The sequence below is a fragment of the Pteropus alecto genome, unplaced genomic scaffold (assembly GCF_000325575.1).
Source record: "Pteropus alecto unplaced genomic scaffold, ASM32557v1 scaffold13, whole genome shotgun sequence".
In the NCBI taxonomy this organism is placed as follows: Eukaryota; Metazoa; Chordata; class Mammalia; order Chiroptera; family Pteropodidae; genus Pteropus; species Pteropus alecto.
Window position 1 is genome coordinate 7,511,754 of NW_006434373.1, and position 20,387 is coordinate 7,532,140.

The 20,387-nt window shown below is 29.6% G+C and overlaps 2 pseudogenes; one reads left to right on the forward strand and one right to left on the reverse strand.

Annotated features, from left to right (window-relative positions):
* Nucleotides 1-1,026: 1,026 nt before the first annotated feature.
* LOC107195486 lies at nucleotides 1,027-19,859 on the forward strand (annotated as a pseudogene).
* LOC112477837 lies at nucleotides 3,672-3,790 on the reverse strand (annotated as a pseudogene).
* Nucleotides 19,860-20,387: the final 528 nt, after the last annotated feature.

Here is a 20,387-nt window from a genome sequence, read left to right on the forward strand (position 1 = left end):
GGAAATATCAGAGAGGCAGAGTGTGATTGGGGTGTAAGGTCCCTGGGAAGGCCAAAGACTCTGTGGTCCAGAATGAAATAGAAATGTCTAAGACAGGGCAGAGATGTTTACTAAGAAGGACAAGATAATTCTGAAGTGTTCATAACGGAAATTTGAGAAACTTGGGGATTAATTTGATTATTTCGAGTTATTTCTATGATGTTAATACCAAGTGTATCTCCTAGAAGTTAGGGACTACATGTAAGGTTTAGTATTATGAAGATAGGGAAAAAGGATTGAAATAACTGCTGTATATCCTAAAGGGCTATAGAAAAACAGAGTGATGAAGGCTCACATTACTACATCACCCGGAATCTATAATAATGCTTTTTACAGAATAAAGGAGGCATTTTCACCTACAAATGTAATGCGACCATTGAGAAACAAGATTAGAATCCCATTTCATTTTTAGTTGTTAGAAATACAGCAATTCCACTGTCAAGATACAAGGTAGATGATATTGACTGTGAACCTAAGCGTAAAATAAATAAATAAATAAAAACACATATCGTCTGAAATACCAAAAAAAAAAACGAGGCAGAAAACACATTCCTACTGTCTGTCCTCAAAATGAAAACTATAATATCTGCTATTTTACAACACAAAAAAAGGCAAAACAAAGAAAATAAATAAATAATACCAGCTGCTCTCCTTTGTTGCTCTTTGAGGCAGCCACAGTAATGTTGATCTGACCTCACCGGCATCTCTCTTTCTACAATCAGTAGTAGACTGAAAAATCTCATATCATAATAGAAAAGAAACAAACATCTAAGAGATGTAAAATAACCAATATGACCAAATACAGTAGAAAATCAAATGCACATTTCAGAGAACAATTGTAAACTGATTTAACTCTCCTTTGATGCTTATATTAATTAAAGATATTAAATCCAAATAAATTCTGCTTAGAAGAGACACAACTAAAACAAAATTTGACGTGAAACTTTTAAACAAAGGTGGACAATGATGTGGTCGAAGAACGCAAAAATGTGCACAAGTGGCAAATTAATTGCAGACAAAGAAGGATTTAAGGGAAAATCTTCAACCAAGACAAATAGGGTTAGTTCAAATTGACAAAATGTCCAATCTACAATGAGTAATCACTTATGCATGTTTATGTAATAAATAGGATGGCAACAAATGTATAAACAAGAACGCTGTTAGAATAACAATGATTAAACTAAGAAAAACACACTTGTTCTATGACTTTGATGAGTTTCTTCCTGGTTTCATTGGTCATATTGACCCCAATAAAAATAAACAGATGATTTGAATAATAAAATTAATGTAAAAAAATATGTAGAAATGTTGTGTTAAATCAGAAGAATCACAAAAGATAATATTTATTATGTTGATAAAATAAAAAAATTTTATACTACAGTAAAAAGAAAAAAGTAACAGATAAAAAGAAAATATTGTGACAAATATGGCAAATAAGTAACTATTAATGCATATGTTTTAAAAGAATAAATAAAAATTCTAGCTTCTCAATTAAAATTAAAAATAAATGCAACACAAATCCTTAATTTCCATCAATATAAATAATAGCAAAATAAAATGTTTAGTAAAGCTAGTAATTAAATAGATGTACATTCTGCAAATGATGTGTATTACTAGTCAAAATGTCACGATAAACTTTAGGCCATACTATGTCATAATGCAAAAGTAGCCATGATAAGCCCAATAGGGTATTAGAAAGCTTTAAAACCCATCTTTTTAAAGTGATATGTTATGTCTTCAAAAGTGTCTATACCAAAGTGAAATGAAGAACTACAAATCATACATATGAAATAAATAAATTCATCACACACATAGACCCAGAGATTACTATTCAAAGGAAAACAATGACCTAATAGCAATTGATGGGATTGTACTCTCCTATGTACTCTTTTTAATATTCTCCCAAGTATTACAAAATATTATTCCTTTTGTATGGAAATATATGTTGTAATAAACATAAACAGAACAATGTACAGAAGAGGACATTTAAACTTAACCTGTTTACATCTCTAATATCGTGTCTTGGTCTCATATTAAAGTTTGTATGGCCTGAAAGTTATTTTTATCAGTTCATCGTGTCTTGCATGTGTGATATTTATATGTTTCTTTAATACAGCTCCTTCTTCTGTTCTACTTTCTTGAATAGTATGGCTCTGGAATAAGAGTATGGAAGTTGGTAGTGTTTCCAAGAACCCTAGGGTGGGATTTGTTATGCTTCATTGCTTGTTTCCAATGATAATGCTGCTGTTTTTTACTTCAGGAGTGTGTTTACCAACGTAACGGTAAGACTATGTTGGAAGTGGAAGTCCTGGTAATAATAATAATAATCATGTTTCACAAGAATCCAGTTTGGGTCAAACAAGTAGTAGAGTTGATAAATGGTACAATAAATAAAAATGACTCTAATTAATGTGAATTGTTTTGTAGTACTCATTAAAAGACAAACAGTAAAGAAAATTACCAGAGAAATGCCCAAAGCTAAATTCTATCAATGCAGCAAGCAATATAAATCAGAAAATTCAATTTGAAGTTTTGCAAATATGCTGACTTCAATTTTGAGTAATATATATAATGCAGCATATTGAGCTAGTCTGGATAAGATAACATTCTATAAGGAGTCCTGCTTATCTGTTTTAATTTAATCTACCCCTAAATCAAAGTAAATCAGGCATTACCAATTTGGTGTACAAATCTACCCATAAAATTATTTGAAGTATGTTTCTAAAAATAATATAGATGTTATTTGAGCAGGACTAAATACACATTTTATGAGCTATCCATCATTCTAAAGCATATATATAATGAGCTTCTGATATAAAATTTATATATACCTACTAAGCTATGGAAGTATTTACCCATGAATTTCTAAAAATATTTTCTTAATCTCCAGTCCAATTTACTAATTTTATCCTTTCTGAGTCTTATTCAATTTAATTTATTTCTTTTTCCTTTTTCACATTTTTGGGTGCATCTCAACTCTTTCAATCTGAACTAAATTATTTTACCAGTATATTTATTCTCAGTCTCCATTTAGATTCTTGCTCAAAATTTCTTTTAAATGTATTGCCTTGAAGAATTACATCACTACTAGCATTTTATTTTTAACCAATATGTTTTGTAAACTATATGACTAGTTAATAATTTGTGAAGTGCTATTCTTTAATTTGAATTGCCTAGCAAATTAATCATATGCAATTCTTGTCATATTAAAATCAGATTACCTGGATTTTACTGTTTGAGGTACTCTAACATAGCCTTCTGTCTAAGTGACATACTTGTTTATTCATTCTTTTTATTTATTAAATAAACAAATTTTTTTATGTAAGATGTTAAAAATATAAAATAATTTACACAAAGACAAGACTTTGTAGGAAAGCCATAGAATTAAGCCAAACTTATTTTGAGTTTAATGTGTGATATTATCTCTCTTGAAATTCTCTGCTTTTAGACCTACACATCATTATACCTATGTTCCTTCATTCTTTATTAGAGGGACAATTTGTACTTCCAAGTGCCACCATATGTTAAACCACATTTCATTGACCGTCAGGTCTTTTTTCGTCTGGGGCATTGACATCTTATTTCAATTGCCACCTTTCAGCATTTTTAAAATTATTATTTGTTATTATTTATGCCTACAGCATCTAGTCTTCCTAGGTGGTCTCCCATTCTAGTACTAACCAGACCCAACCCTGCTTAGCTTCCAAGATCAGATGGGATCAGGCTTGTTCAGGGTGGCATGGCCATAGACCATGGACTGTGGCTCCACTGGGGAGTGAACCCAGGACCTTCTGCGTGTAAAGCAGATGTGCTAACTGCTACACTATGGAACCAAGTTCCACTTTTCAGCATTTTCAATGATCACTTTCCTGATTGATATTTTGAACACTTGCCAACATTTCACTTTCTTTTAGTTGGCATAAGGCATGAGTCGCCTAAATGTTTGAAGCAAACATTTAGGCAACTCAATAATTATGGACTGTTAGGAAACATCATTATTGACAGTCAGCAGTAGGGCAAGCTGGCCAACAAATGAAAATCCATGAGTCAGTGGCTTGTATTTAGCAAATGCAGACCTTAGACCAAGAGGTGAGTTATTCATAAGTTTAGCAAAGAAGTTGACAAATGAAAACAAAATAACAGTGTAAATGTGTTCATGATCATGTACATTCAACACTGTATTTATGTGTCCCTTTCTTTGTGCAAAAATATACAGATTCTTATAGTTGTATGCTACCTAGATTAGCACTGCTCATCAGGTGGTAACACTGAGATCCAAAAAAGAGTATATGACTTTATTAAAGCCACAAATATGATTAAGATCATAATTAGAACTCAGAGTCCATTTCCACTGTCTCACAACGTCTCTTAGACACTAGTAAGAGTTGTTAATCCACTAGTAAGAAGTCACTCTTTCATATTTTACATATACCAGTCCTATTGTCCAGAACACCAGTTTTGTATATTGTATTTCCACACATTTATTTCCAATTTTCAAGAGCAAACTTGGTTCTCTATGACATTTACAAATGAAATGCCTGCGATAAAAGTTTATAAGGCCTTACTAAATAGGTAAATTATAAACTATAATGCTAGACATAAACATTAAAACAACTTTGTGAGTAAATTGTCAAATAAAGTTTTAATAAATTTGAGATGAGGCAGCTTATAAGTAGACAGATAGATGATAAACAGGTAGATGGATGGATGGATGGATGAATAGATGGATGGATAAAAAGGTAGATAGTTAGGTAGGCAGGTAGGTAGATGGACAGACAGATGATAGATTGATGATAGATAAATAGAAGATAGATCATTTTTACTTATCTTTTAATAATTACATTATTTTCTAGAAAAACTATAAATGAAATATTTTAAATTAAAAGTCATACTTCCTGCAATTATGCACTCTTCTGCATTTCACTAGTAAAATTAAATGTTTTCCTTTAATGATAAAAATTTGAGATGGCATTTATGTGCCATAATCAGTTTTGAACCTGATTTAAGTCACCTTTTTAGAGTCGAAATTTCTTGCTTTACCACAGAAGAGAAGTCAGATATTTGTAAGGTTTGAAACTCAAATATATGTTAATATAAATTAACATAAATTTAGGCTTCTGGATCTTATGATAGACAAAAATTTCAGTAAAGGAAAAGTCTGCTTAGGATATATTAAAAGGTTTGAGCCATTGAATTTATAGATTGCCCAAATACAATACTAAAATCTACATGGAAGAAAAAAATTAATTATCTTAGTAGACTTTCCAAAGGAGAACTCCCTTTTGTTATTACAAGAAGTTGCTTTTAAATAGAATTAGTTTTTGAATTAACCCAATTATGCATTACTATTCAACTGTGATATTAAATTTAGGAAATTTAATGATGTGAAAATATTTTTACAGGAATATCATGGCAACAACAGAACATTTGAATAGTCATATTTAGAAAGTATTAATTACATATATTAAATTATTTAAGGAATGTTTCTCACCAAATATTTTAAAAAGAAAAAAGAATTAAAGGCACTTGAATTCTTTAGCAAAAATTCTTCATGATCTGGAAAAGGAAGTTATATTTACAGAATGAATATTAAATGACTTTTATTTTACTATTTTTAATATATTCTGAATGGTAGTGAAAATTTCTTGGTATACATTACCAAAACACCTTTCATCTTAAATTTTAACAATAACCAAAATCTAAATTTATCAGTTTATTTTTCCTAATGCCTATTTTTGATGTAATGATAAAAGACAGAGAAAACTATAACTAAATCATTCCTTTACTTAACAAATATAGTAGATTTGCAAAGAAATAGTGAAAGGAAAAAAATATTTTATACATATATATTCACATACATATGTATATACATATATACAAATGAGGACCTTGTTTTCAAATTTATACTTCTTGCAAAAAAAAAAAGAAAAATATTTAAAAGCGCATTTTATTTTAAAATGAGAAAAACATGAAGAAAATTAAAATTCTATATCAAGCTATTATAAAACAATATTTTTTTGTAAAATTCTATAAACTTGTACTTTCATTTTGATTGAACTGAGTATCATGCATCTTAATGTAATAAAGCTAGTTAAGTAAATTTTATCATCATGACATAACTCACTTATATTAGACTACAAATATGCATTATTTTTAAAACCCTTTTATCTTTTAACCAATTTCCTTATTGATAGATAAAATGGAAAAAATTTTAAATACGCTTTTCAGGATTATGATAAAATATTTTTATGATTAAAGGTTAAAAATCCGTCAGGGCTCACTCCAACACAGTTTTATCAGGAAATAACATTTTATTATAAGGTTAAAATTAATACTTAAAAAAATGAAAAAGAAATATTACTTAGAATGTATAAACTGATTCTTAGCACACTCTAGCTAATTAATAAATATCAATTTAAGGATATCTATTTTAGAATGTATTATTTGACAAGGCAATGACCTGAAGATAATAAGATTTCATTTATTTTCACTCTCTTAGCTAGCATTTTTACTTCTCTATACAATACTAAAAAATTTATCAAATATGCATTCATTCTGATAGATGCGAACGGAATTGTACACCAAACTGTTCTTTTTCTAGGTTATAACTATATTGGTCTCTAAGTACTATTCTTCTGTCATTGGAGTAAGATACTTTTATAGAAGAACATTTTCTCTCCTGATTAAAGCAGAGAAACTTCTTCCTTGGAAGAGTTCATTAAGCCTCAGCTATAAAAAAAAAAATTTTGTTAAAGAATGTTCTAACATGAGTCTGATGACAATATGTTTTTAATCTGTTTGGGGATTTTGTGTACTCTTTGCTAAATCACACATAAATCAGTTTAAATATTGAGCTCTACTCTAAATCCAAACAAAAACAAAAAGATTAAGAATAAAAAAATATTTGCACTACATTTGGTCAAGATTCTATATTAGAATCATAATTATAAAAATGGAAGAAAGTTCTTAGCATAGAAAGCAATCAATAAAAGCTTAAGCTACTACGTTAGTAATTTTACGTTCCTTAATGTTTCTGAATTTTTCCCTTCATCTCCCATGACAAGACCACATTTCCCTACTTTAAATGGATACTATTGTCATATTAAGTGTGTTTTAGTCTTTAAAATAGCAAACATATATTTTCATTTAAATATTTTCTCTATAAATTATTTTAGAGAACACTCTATATGAGGGCTGTTTCAAGGTTTTCGAATTCCACTGTGGACAAGCAATAAGAAGTATTGTTTATTGAATACTTCCTATATGTCATTTACTGTGCTAAGTGTTTTACATTTTTTGTCTCATTTACCACCATCAACAATCCTTTGAGACAGTTTTAATTTCTCCCATTTTATGGGTGAATAATCCAAGTTTCAGAGGTAATCTTCTCAGGTTCACTCAGCTACTAATGATAAGGTATTACAATCCAAGTCTGTTTAATTCATATAATATACTCTAAGTCACTATCTTGTACTTTTTAAAACACAGAATCCATCAAATAGTTCTTAGATTTTATAAACAAAGGATGGTGAATAAATGCCACGTGAGCTGCCATTCCTTGACCTTAAGCCAATGAGAAACATCACTAATCAATAATCTCCCCTATTTTCAGGTAGTTATTTAACATTCTCTTATGTAAGCAAATAACATTAACTCAATTTGCAATTTTTTGGTATTGACCGTCAATAAAAAAGTAATTTTTATACATTTTTAGTTGAGTTTCATATTATTAGCTTTTTTCTCTCCTCTTTAAAAATTTGTTCTCAAAGAAAAGAACTACTTTGTAATAGATCCGAGTTTAGAAGAAAGTCAAAGTATCTTGTAATAGAATTCTCTACCATCCAATATAATACTTTTCAAAAAACTAAATGGAAAGAAAAACCTCCAGAATTAGTCTTATCTCACACTTTAACAGCTTCATCCCATATTAACGTAACAATAAAATAAATGCATAATATTATCTCTCTACTCTCAGGGCTTCTAAACTCTTATCACTAGTTTGGAAATTATTTATTTAGCAGTTTCTAAAATCTCCCTTTAGGAGGATTTGCCTTGTTTTGTTCATCTTGAAGATGGACAATAATAAAGTGCCTTCTTTCTCTATAAGGTGAAAGAATAGTATTAAGTAATTATGGGATTGCTCCTTACGTTGACTTCATTATATTCTTTAAATATATTAATTTTGATTGAAATAAATCTGTGAATATATAAATATATGAATACAAAGAGAGAGAGTATGAAAGAACATGACTTATTTAAGTCGTGTGTGAAGATTTTAACATTTTAATTAGATGTTTATATTGTCTCTCTTAAACTTACAAATATTGGCTCTGATATACTTCTACTCCAGCCCAACCACCATTTACTGTATCCTCGGAGGAAACGCCAAGTGAGAACTGCAGAAGCAAGACTAAGTCAATTCACAGATGCAGAAGAGAAAATTATATGTTTATTCTTTTCAACCCACAGATGCTTAAAAGAAAAACAGTGTTTTTGTTTTAAGCCACTAAATTTTAGAAGTTTTGGTATGCAGCAATAAAAAAAAGCTGAAACAAACTTGAGGAATCGATTAATCAATTATGATATATAGAATACATTAGAATCCCTGGTATAAGAAAATTCAGACCATTGGGTATTTATGCATATTAAATAATTATTGTTAACTTTCAAGTTCTGGTAATGATAACTTGGAGAGTAATCTAAAGAGATTCATTAAACTTTTCTTCAGCTTAGTTTTCTCATGTATTAAATACGAGTAATATAGGGAATTCAATTGAAAATAATATGTATATACAACTAGCACAGTAACTAAGCCATATTAGTTTCTTGATAAATTTTAGTCCCCTCATACTGTATTATTGTAATCAAATATTTATATAAAATAATATCTAATAACCTCAAAAATTAGAAAAATGAGTGAAACATATTTAGAAAGGACGATATCAGAACATGGGATAATTTTGAGGAAAGCATAAGAAGAAACAGTCCGGGCTTTGTTGAGCATTCATCAAGAAGCAGTCCTTAAGATGGACAAGGAAATGTTCATACTTAATCTTATTTAATGCTAAAAACCAACCATAATAAAATCAGGACTGAAACAATAGTAGTATTAAGGATATCTTTTCTGTGAATAAGTTGAAATTGAAAATTTTATGACTAAGGATAATCAAGTGACAACTATATTATGGTACAGAATACAGAAATATTAATGAATTTGAACAATAACTAGGTATACTGAATGGTAAGGTGATTTCTGTTCTCTAGGTCAAAGGAAGTTCCTGATGGGCTATGTTTATAAGGAATCACTTGTTTCTGTTTCTTTGTCAGACTCTTTTGAAAGAGGCTGTGAAAGAGCCAATATAAATACTGTTACTGGACAGCATTTCACTTTCTATTTAAATATATTGCATTTAAATACGTTTAAATGGAAAGAACAGAAATTTCTAATGCTTTCCTATTAATCATTAAATTCATTTATTGCTGTTCAATTTCTAAGAAACATGTGAGGTGGCTTACAAAGTAAAACATATATAATAAGATGAACATTTAGAAATTGAAAACCAGGTCCAAAAGGGGTATGGGGGAAGGAAAGCAATATACAAAACCAATTTCACATGGCTGTTATATATAGCAACATTTGATAAAAATTAAATGCAGGCTTTTCACTGGCTGATATAGAATAGCTGGTAGTAGACTAGTTCTCCTTCCTCATCAATTAGAAAAGCAGAATAATAGAGAAAAAAACTATAAGAATGCAATGAGAGTTGCTGAAACAAAATCTAGAGCAACTAAGACTGCTGAGAGAAAAGAACCTTTTAGAAGTGAGCTAACCTTCGGCCATCAAATTTACTATGGAGCAATTTTCTAATTCTGGGTGATTACAGAAGATTGACTGTTCAGTTATGTGCCCATAGAAGACAACTGCTGAGAGAAAAATAGAACGGTCAATATTATTGCAGAGATCTGAGGGTCACAAACATAGCTGATTTTTCTCTAAGTACATTTGCTGAATACTAGGATTCTATGAGGATGAGACTAAATACTTATGTCGAAAGCCCACAGAAAAAAAAGCAGAGTGTTTTGTTAGTTTTCTGAGACAAGAATATGATTTTTTTATGAATAAGGGCCTCAGGGAACCCACTATGACCTTATTTAAAACCCTAAAGGACAAGCGAGATCATAGATAGAGTTGGTCTTTCCAGGACTACAACACAGCTGTGTTAGAGCAAATTTCTGATTAGGTTAAAATGATCTGAAACTACTGTATCTGCTGAGAGTGGCCTTTTTTTTCTGTAAAGGGCCATGTAGTAAATATTTTTGGTTTAGTGGGCCATAAAGTGTCTTCCTGAAGCTTCTTAGCTATGCCAATTTATTGTGAATACAGTCATAGACAATATGTAGATGAATGAGTGTGGTTATGTTCCAATAATACGTTATTTATAAAAACAGGAAACTAGCCAGATTTGGCCCGTGAGCTATAGTTTGCCAAGCCCTGGCCTAGAGGACGATTATATTACCTGAAGGCTTCAAAAATTTTATATGCCAAATTGATATCTGGCATTCAGTAAAATTGCTAGTTGCACCAAATGATAGAACTGAAAGCTAAGAGGGAGAGAGAGAATGAAAAATGAAGCAAAGAAACAAACCTACAGGTGAGCCAGAAATTGAAGTCAGCTGACTAAGTTTTTGAAATAACTATGATAATTTTTTTTCAAAAAAACGGATACAGGGGATGGACGAAGTTGATAAAAATATAAAGAATTTCAGGAGTTAATTAAAATGTATAAAGGGAAAGTATATGGAGACTCTGAAACTGAAAACTAAAACACCTGAAATTAAGAACCTTTTAGGACATGTTAATAGAAGATTAAACACAGAAGACAGGGAGCAATGAAAATTACTAGAAGATATGTAAATGGAAGAAAAAGTATAAAAAATAATGAGAATAAAAGACCTAATTTTTTCAAATGAGCAAGCAAAAGATTGACAGGCTACTTCTCAATAGAAATCACAAAAATCAGAGAACAATGGATTGAGTTTTTTATAGCACTAAAAGAAATAACCAAAAACCCTGACTCAGGAAAAATATCCTTGAAAAAAGAAGACAATTATTTTTAGGCAACTCTGGTAAAATTCTTATTGGTCTTGCTGTCCATAACATGAAAATCCATCTAACTGTGCATACGTATCCATTTGCTTTTCTGTATGTATGCATACTTTAATAAAAAATGTATTAACATGAAAATATAATAAAAGAAACATAAAAAATATAGAATATTTTATAAGGGTTAAGTTAATATAGTGGATAACTCCTAACAGACAGATGAACTCATAGACAGAACTCCAAGACCACATAGAGAAGTAAATGTTTATCTCTCACACAGATTATATTATCTACATAGCATTTCTCTCAAATAGCTTCCTGTTAAAATGCTAATTCTGGATTTCCTCTCTAATGAGGTTCTGGAATACTAGCAATTATTTTATTGGATAAAGGGACCTACTTGCTCAGGGATTCAGGTAAGGATGTAGTAGGGGAACATTTCTTATGGAAATCTAGACATATCATTGATCTCCCTTGGAATATTTCAGAACTAATCTCAATTGTTAGTTAATTCCACTCAATGCAAACTAGAAATAGCAAAACTATTTTTTCAAAAAACGGGCATGTGTGTGTGTATTTAACTTTATTTCTATATGAGCCTTTTCATTCTGATCAGTTTACTTTTCCCCAAGACTCTAACAAATGAAATTCCATTGGTACTTTTTTGGCTTGTAATCAAAAGTCATAAATTTTGATGTTCCTTTTATATTTAGCTTCTATTTACCTCTATTGTTGGCAATATCTGTTTCACTAAATCAATCATTCCATGTAATGACATCTGATTCTAATATTGATTTGCAAAAAATTGTTAAAGACCATTAATAGGTTTCTTCATTTCAGCCAGTAGCAAACTCTGATGTCATTAATTTTTAGAACTGAAAATATAATTTTCATAAATTACTTTCAAACATATATCATGGCATGTATAATTTGGTATTGTCTGAGTGAGGATTTTCATTGCTATCTTGCTTTTCTTTTCATTAATTTTTATATAAAGAATTTTTTTGAAGCCAAATAAATGATGTCTTAATAAGAAACAGAGTTTATATATATTGTAAAAATTGAGCCCAGATTTATTATTTTATTATTCTAGTTTGTTTTACAGTCTAAATATATGTATAAAAAGTATAAGATATCATATTAATGGTAAAGGAATTATCATTTCCTGGTTTTAGATTTCCACAATATCATAAGAAAATTTTATACAACTTAAACAATTTCAATTTAGATTTTATAAATTTTTGATTGAATATTTTTGGTTGTTGCTGAGCAAAAATGTCTCTATGGTTAGTCAAAACAATACCCAATTTTTTCTAGGAAACTCCATTATTTAAACTGCTTTCCTTTGCTATATTAATCACAGGATGTGTCTAATTTTTCACTTTAGTCAATTTAAACATCAAAGAAAAAATGCTGAAATCGAAATACCTCATGAAATATATTCTTAACTAGCAAAAAGTCTAACTCCGTTATAAAGTTGGAAAAGACTGCACAAAAGAAAATCTTTTTGAATAATTGAATAAATACTAAAGTGCTGGCAATAGCCATCAGATCATTGAGACCAAAAATAATGCGAGCATATTTCGCTTAGATGTAAAATAACAAAAAAGAATAGTGTAATCTTTCTTTGATATTATTATTCCGAAGCTTTTGTTTTCTCTCACAATCTCTAAGAAACCAAGAAAACCATTAACCAAGAGATTTCAGTATGTGTTGCTTAAAAAAACAAAATTAGCACTGAGAAGACACAGAGACACAGAATCAACAGCAACTCTGTTTGAATTCCCATGGCTATTCACTACTGCAGAAAGCCAGTTAAGCTCCTTGTGAAGGCATTAAAGGTATCAGGAGTCTGGGACTGCAGACTATTTGAAGTCAATGGAGCATTCAGACAATTAGACACAGTTTTCTATTTGGCTTAAATGAGTAATCACTTCATTTCCGTTATACTATTTCTTGACATCTACAACCATTTTCATACTCTGATCCCAGAGGGAGAAAAAAAATCATCCTCAATCCAGAGCAGTGGTTGTATGTTTGTGTTCATGTGGAGGTGACTGCATTATTATTTCTTTAACAGAAAAGCAAGTAAAAAATATTAATATATTTGTTTTCTTCTGAATCTTTTTTGTTTTTGTATTTTTTTTCACTCACTGGTGCCTGAAATTTGTTTGCAATAGAAAGAAGGGTCCTTCTTGTGGAACCAAAGATAATTCTATATTCTCTTTGCCTGCTGTATAAAATAGAGATGAAATCCAGGCACATTAATTAAATTAAGAAAAAGTCCCAGTTGCTTTGCAAAAATTTTATATCAGTTTCTATTTCTTATCTAAAACAATTGGGAAATCTGATTTCTAAGTTTTAATTATTATTCTTAATTAATTAGCAAAAATAAAAGTTCACATAAACTATTATATGATCATACATTAATGAATAGATGAATGGTTATAAACATGAAGTTATTTAATACATCTTACATTTTAAAAATATGTTTAAATATTTCATTGATAATTAACTCATTATTAATCCTCAGGCCATGAAATAACTTTAGGTTAATTTACCAGTGGATTAATTTTCGGAAAGTCATAAATAATCATCATTGAGCATCTGGAAATATAATTCATGACACCTGATTCTATCCCTAGAATTTAATATGTCATGCCATATTTTTAAAGAACCAGATGGGCCCACTAGGCAGAGTTCATACCATATAAATTCTGCCACTAGTTAAAATAGAACAGAAGTAGGCAGCTTTTGATACTTAGTAGGCCTACATAGTAGATCTGAGAAAAATCCAAAGAAATACAAAATCTTGCTAAGGGATAAAAGGTATTATATTCCAAAATAAAAGTATTTTTTGAAAATTAAGCATTCTTGTAAGTCTTCAAAATATGAAAGATTTAATCCCGGTACATTCCATATAGAGACAGAAAATAAATAACATAATTATTTTGATATAAAGTATGGTTTCTGATAATTAAACAATATTTATGAATTTAAGTATGATATTTCAGAAAGAGAAATAATTTTGCAAATGATCTCTGTACATGAAAGGTATCAGTGACAAAGCTAAAGATTTTATCATGATAGTCAAGATGCAAATGAATTAATATTAGGGAAATTTGTTCCAGATTTCATGGAGAAAAGTGTGAATCTTTGATTACACATACAGTTGTAGCAGTATGATTATATGAGGCTGGGGAATGGTAATGCAAATACAAAGGCATAGTAAACATTTCTCATTTTATTCCACCTGCTTGATCTATATTTGCAAACAGCAGGCAAGAAATAGTGGTCAATATTCTCTAGTTCTTATACTAGCTATACTGGAATAAGAGCCATAACTCAGTCGATTAAATAGCCGAGGTGAGACATGAAGTCCAGTGGGAAAGGTGAAACAGAGAGACTCTTTACATACTGTTCAAACAAAACAAAAGTTAAAAGAAATCTCAAATGTCGTTACTTTGCCATCTTGAGAAATCGCCAGGTTTGTTTTTTTGGTTTGTTCTTTGGGTTTATTTATTTATTTTTTTTCCATTTGTTACTTTAAGATTTGTTTTATGTTATTTTATGGTTATTGAGTTTCTTTTTTCACAGCAAGAATATAAAGATTATGCCTCATAATGATGAGCTTTCCATACTCTTGTTGAAGAGTTTAGTATTGTTTTTAAAAGAACTGGTTATTGATTAGTTTTGATGACCTGTGACTGGTCACTTTTATGTAGTTAGTTTTATGCATTCTAGAATCTTTTAAGATTGTCTATTTCTCACTGATGTTCTTAACTTTCATGATAATGTGCATAGTTTTTGGTGGCTCTTTATTCATGAATTCATTGATTCATTTGTCACCATAGGAACCATCTGAGACTCTAGATTAAAATCTCTTTTCAGACCCAGGAAATATTTTACTATTACTTTTCTGGTAAATTCTTTTCTTCATTTATTTGTTTCACTGCCTGGAACTAATATAAATACATCAGATGTTTGATGTCTCATATTTATTCTCTTTATCTTGTTTTCACAACATTTTTCATATTTTTGACTAGGTTTTAGAAGATTTATCTAATTTGTTTTCAAACTTTCCAGTCATTTTTATTAAAGTTTTGAGAAATCTTTCTTGTTTGCTGGTTATTTCATTTTGATATCTAGTACATGTCTTTCCAAGTCCCCTCCACCTCCCATTAGATGTTGTATCTTCATGACATTTTAGGTAAACAAGTTGGAGCTTTTGTTCTTGTTGCTACTAAAAGATTGTCTACTTTCTGAATAGCCTCAGAATATTTCTGAGATGAGTTTTCCTACTTATTTGCTTCTCATTTTTCACTTTTTACTTTCTATTTTGAAATGATCTCAAGCATTTAAAAAGTTGCAATAATAAAGAAATTTTATATGTCTTTTACCCAGACGCATCATTTTTAATATTTTCCATTTGTTTTTTTACCTCTCAATATTTATTATTATTGTCTTAAACATTTCTTTTATTTTAAGATAGTTTAAGATTTACAGAAAAAAAATTGTAAAACTAATGTGAAGGGTTCCCATATATTTCACATTAAGCATTCCTTATTATTAACATCTTCCATTATAATAGTGCATTTGTCATAAGTAATAGACCAAGATTGACATATTATTATTAAGTAAAGTCTATACTTACTTGATTCAGTTTTCTTTAATTTTTATACTTAATTTTTTTCTTTTTCCAGGATCCTATCCAGGATACCACATTACATTTAAGTTCTTTCTGTCCACAATGCCTTCTCAGATTTTCCTTGTTTTTGAATGCTTTCTTTTAAATTTCAGCTATTGTCATATGTCTATAAACTTCAGTTACCCATTAACATTTTTCAAATACAAATGTAATACTATATTAAAAGTGTTTTTTTTTTTCTTTCTGTAGACGTATATTTAGGCTCATCTTCTCCTTCCCTCCCACACCTTTACTACATCTTTCTTGAGAAGATTGGCTAATGATTAGTAATTCAGACTGTGAAAAGAGTTGTCTGAAAGGCATCATCAATAGAGTAGAGCTACAAAATAAAGGTAGAATAATCACAGAACTGCATTTCAGGCTGAATTTTAAATATCAGAATAGTCGGATTTTCTTCCACATAAGGCCATCACTATCTTAACTCTCCACTGGTATTTCTTTCCGCACCTTTAGGGAAGAAAGCACTAGATTTTCTCTTTTAGGCATGGGGATAAATGAGATCCTATCTGAATTTAGCCTGCATACATATCAGAGAAAGGCAATAATATGGAAGTATAAGAAAAAACTTGGTATTGTGTTTCCACAGACAGATTTTAATTAACTACTCCCCTCCTGGGTACCTGTGTTTTTAGCCTACTGACTTTGAAACCAGACACTTTAACAAATTCTATTCTGAATATTTTGAAGTACCTCACTTTATATTCACTCTGCTTTTCTCTTTGAGAAATATGTTGAAATATCATGTTCTCTGTTGGGCCCCTTTCAGGCTCTCTGATATTTGGCTTTATTCTTTTCAAAAATGTCTTTTCTTAAAAGCTGATGGAACTTGGAACAAGAGAGACAAAGTCATTTTTTAGTCTTCTAATTTTAACAAAAATGTTCTTGTAATTACTATTAATCTTTGACAGCCTAACAAAAGAAATAATATATGCTGAGTGCATTTCTTTGATTATAATTAAAGTTGTCCTTTCTCTTAATCTTTATCTGATTCTTTTTTCTGGAGTTGCCTCTTAATGTGTCCTTTTGTAATTTCAATTCTGAGTACTTTTTGATTTCTACTATTTTTTAATGTAATTTATACTTGTGTTATCTAGCAAATATATCTTCATGATTTACAAATATTTACAAATATTCATATAAATTTTTATATATTTATAAATGATGAGTATTACTTATTTGTCAAAATAAAATAACTTTTACTCATTTAACACTGTTTGATATTTTGTGCTTTGTCCATAATTACATTATTATTTCTGGTTCTTTTAGAGTAAAATAGATTCTAAAAACTTTGACCTCCTCATTTGGAAAATGAGGAAAGAAGCTTACCAAATAAGATTGAGTTTGGGAAGTATATAGCAAATTATTAGTGCTTAACCAAAATTGCTTATATTAGTATTGCTAATAGTCTACTATTAGTGGTAACAGTTTATTTTGCGTATTCCTCTCTTCTTTTAATTTTAAACGTTCCGAGTTATTTAACCAATTTAACTTTATCTCTGGAAATACATCACAAAGAATTTGTTGATGGGCCCAAGGATTTTACACAAGAATGTTGATCATAGCATCATTTTTAAAAATTTTATTTATTTATTTGTTTGTTTGTTTGTTTGTTTATTATGGTGACATTGCTTAATGAAATCCAATAAATTTCAGCTGTACACTTTAACAGTAGGCATATACATATTTACACTGTGTATTCACCTCACATTTCTTTCTGTCACCATATCACGACATGTTTTTTAATTGTGAACTATTGGGAGCAATATAATCACCAACAATAAGACACTGGCTAAAGACATCCATATATAGAATACCATGCCACAATTTAAATAAAATTTTAGAATATTTAGTGACATTGAGAAAAGTTCACAATACATTTTTTTAAAGAAAAATCAGGCTACATATCTGTAAAAATTTATTTCATTTTTTAAATAAGTATATTGGTATTTGAAGAAATAAAGGATTAAATTAACTAAAAAATTGCAACAACTGGCATTAGTTTGTTGACTGATTAAATATGATTTTTATTTTCATTTATATGTTTTACTGAGGTCAATGGTATATGTGTTACAGATATTATCAGATAAATGTAAAAAGGTCATGAATATAGAAAATTACATTATTAAGTAAACAGGCCAGAATTTTCAGAGTGAGAATAATGTAAAAATATTAAAAAGCATATGTGTCAAATCAGAAAGATATCTTCTGAGTAGAGGTACTTGTGATGTAACTAGTGAGAGAAAACAGCTTGAAGAAAAATTACTACATTGTACCTGAGAGAGAAAAATTAAGAGAGGAGTAAGTAAATTATATATAAGTAGTGTGACCTTCACTGGTCATCTAAGATTTGACCAGAAGATATTAAGAGGGTTGGAGTTGGGTGAATGATTGACAGGAATAGAGGGAAAATGACAGTATGAAGAGAAGGAAGATAGAAAATTATAGTTAGGATGACATACAGGTGTTCCAGACATAGACATAAAATAGCCCACAATGAGATGGCTTCTAAAATATATAAAAATAAAGTATTCATCTCACATGATGAAGTCTTTATATATCATGGGTAATTATGCTGCAGAATAGAAAGAAGCTTTTGCGTATAGAAACTCCTAAGATGTGTCTTGGTTTTTCCTTTAGAAAATTTATAAACAGAATGTTAGAGTGAAAGTGATGTGTGCCAAACATTATTGTGCAATTGTTTGAGGTCTCTGAAGCTAGTAAATAATTTGGAGAAGTGATTTGCCACTCCTTATTAGCACTTATCAAGCAGATTTTTACGATCTGTTCATGTGTTGGTTCTCTCTCTACAAACAAGACTACAAATTTGTTAATCTTTATATTCCTTAAGTCTACCATATTTCACAAAATAAACGTTAATAGCTAGATAGAGTAGTCATAAACAAAGCCTTCAATAATAGCAAGATTGAAAAGTAATATCTGTGAGGAGAAGAATTTATAAATAAAATGTAATTCCCTCACGACATTAACTTTAAGAAAAGGAAGACATCATTGAAAAAAGAAGAAAGGTGTCTGAATGGTCACCAAAAAATAGTGGAGTGAAAAGGTAGAAAAAAAATCATTTCAGAACAGTTTATTTAAATAAACTTTCAAATAAACTTTTCAAATAAACTTTTTTGATAGTTAAAAATGAAGTATTATGTATATTGATAGGTAATAGTTATGTATTTTGAGGTGATATATCAGTTATGGCTTGATATATTTTAAATTGAAATTTTCACTCATTGACCTGAAAGCAAATTATATCTATGTGTCCACTCTGTATTAAAATAGATTTAAAATCTAAGTATCTTTATGTAGAGGATGCTTAAAATATTCAATATTATTTCAATAATTTAAAAATGTAAATACTATATTACTTGAATTAATTAGATTTATGTGATTTTCACAAAATCTACTCATTTTACTGGACTTTCAGGAGTCCAAACTGGGTGGAGAAACTATATAAATAAATAAACTGAGGTATAAAACTTATAAAATATTAAGATAGACTCCATATATATGCAAAATAAAATCCTTACAGATAAAAAAATAATCAAGCCTTTTTACGAAATGATTTTTTCTTGAAAAGTTTCATAAATCAAAAATAAATGTATGTTTCGTTTCCAACTTGAGCCTGTCAGAATGGCTTCTGCAAAGTGGCGAGAAGTGCCGTTCTGCCGTCAAAGAGACAGTGACCAGAGAACACACCATCAACATTCATAATCACATACATGGAGTGGGTTTCAAGAAGTGTGACCCTTGGGCACTTTAGGAGATCTGTAAATTTGCCATGAAGAAGATGGGAATTCCAGGTGCACGCATTGAACCAGACTCAACAAAGCTGTCTGGGTCAAAGAAATAAGGAATATCACATACAGTATCTAGGTCTGGTTGTTCAGAAGATGTAACAAGGATGAAGATTCACCAAACATGCTCTCTACATTGCTTACTTATGTGCCTCTCACCACTTTCAAAAATCTACAAACAGTTAATGTAGATGAGAACTAACTGCTGATTGTTGAATAAAGTTATAAAACTGCTAAAAAAATAAATGTAAACATGAATGGAAAAATACTTTAAGAAGCTATTTCATATTTTACTTTAGTTTTATAAATTACTAAGTAACTTACCTTCTTCTTACAATAAAATATCTTGGCACCTAACTTTAGGTAATATTGATTTGCTCCAGACTGTACCTAAAGATATAATTTATGAGTAAAGAATGAGGTTATAAAATCAAACCTTACAAAATAAATGAGTTCTCACTTTAAAAAAATTAATTAGAAAGTCAACAACAAAGATTTCCTTTAAGTACTCAGTTAATGAGTCTTGGCATTTAAAAATATTAGACTTTCTACATTTGATATATCTCTATATAATTTTGAATATATTTATAATACTTCTAATAATTGAATAAGGCCATTTCTCTGCTTGAGCATCCCTTTTCATACTTATGATATCTCCTCATTACTTTAAGAAAAAAGCCTAAACACTTCAACGTTATTCAATGCTCTTTACAATCTGCTGCCTTTCCAT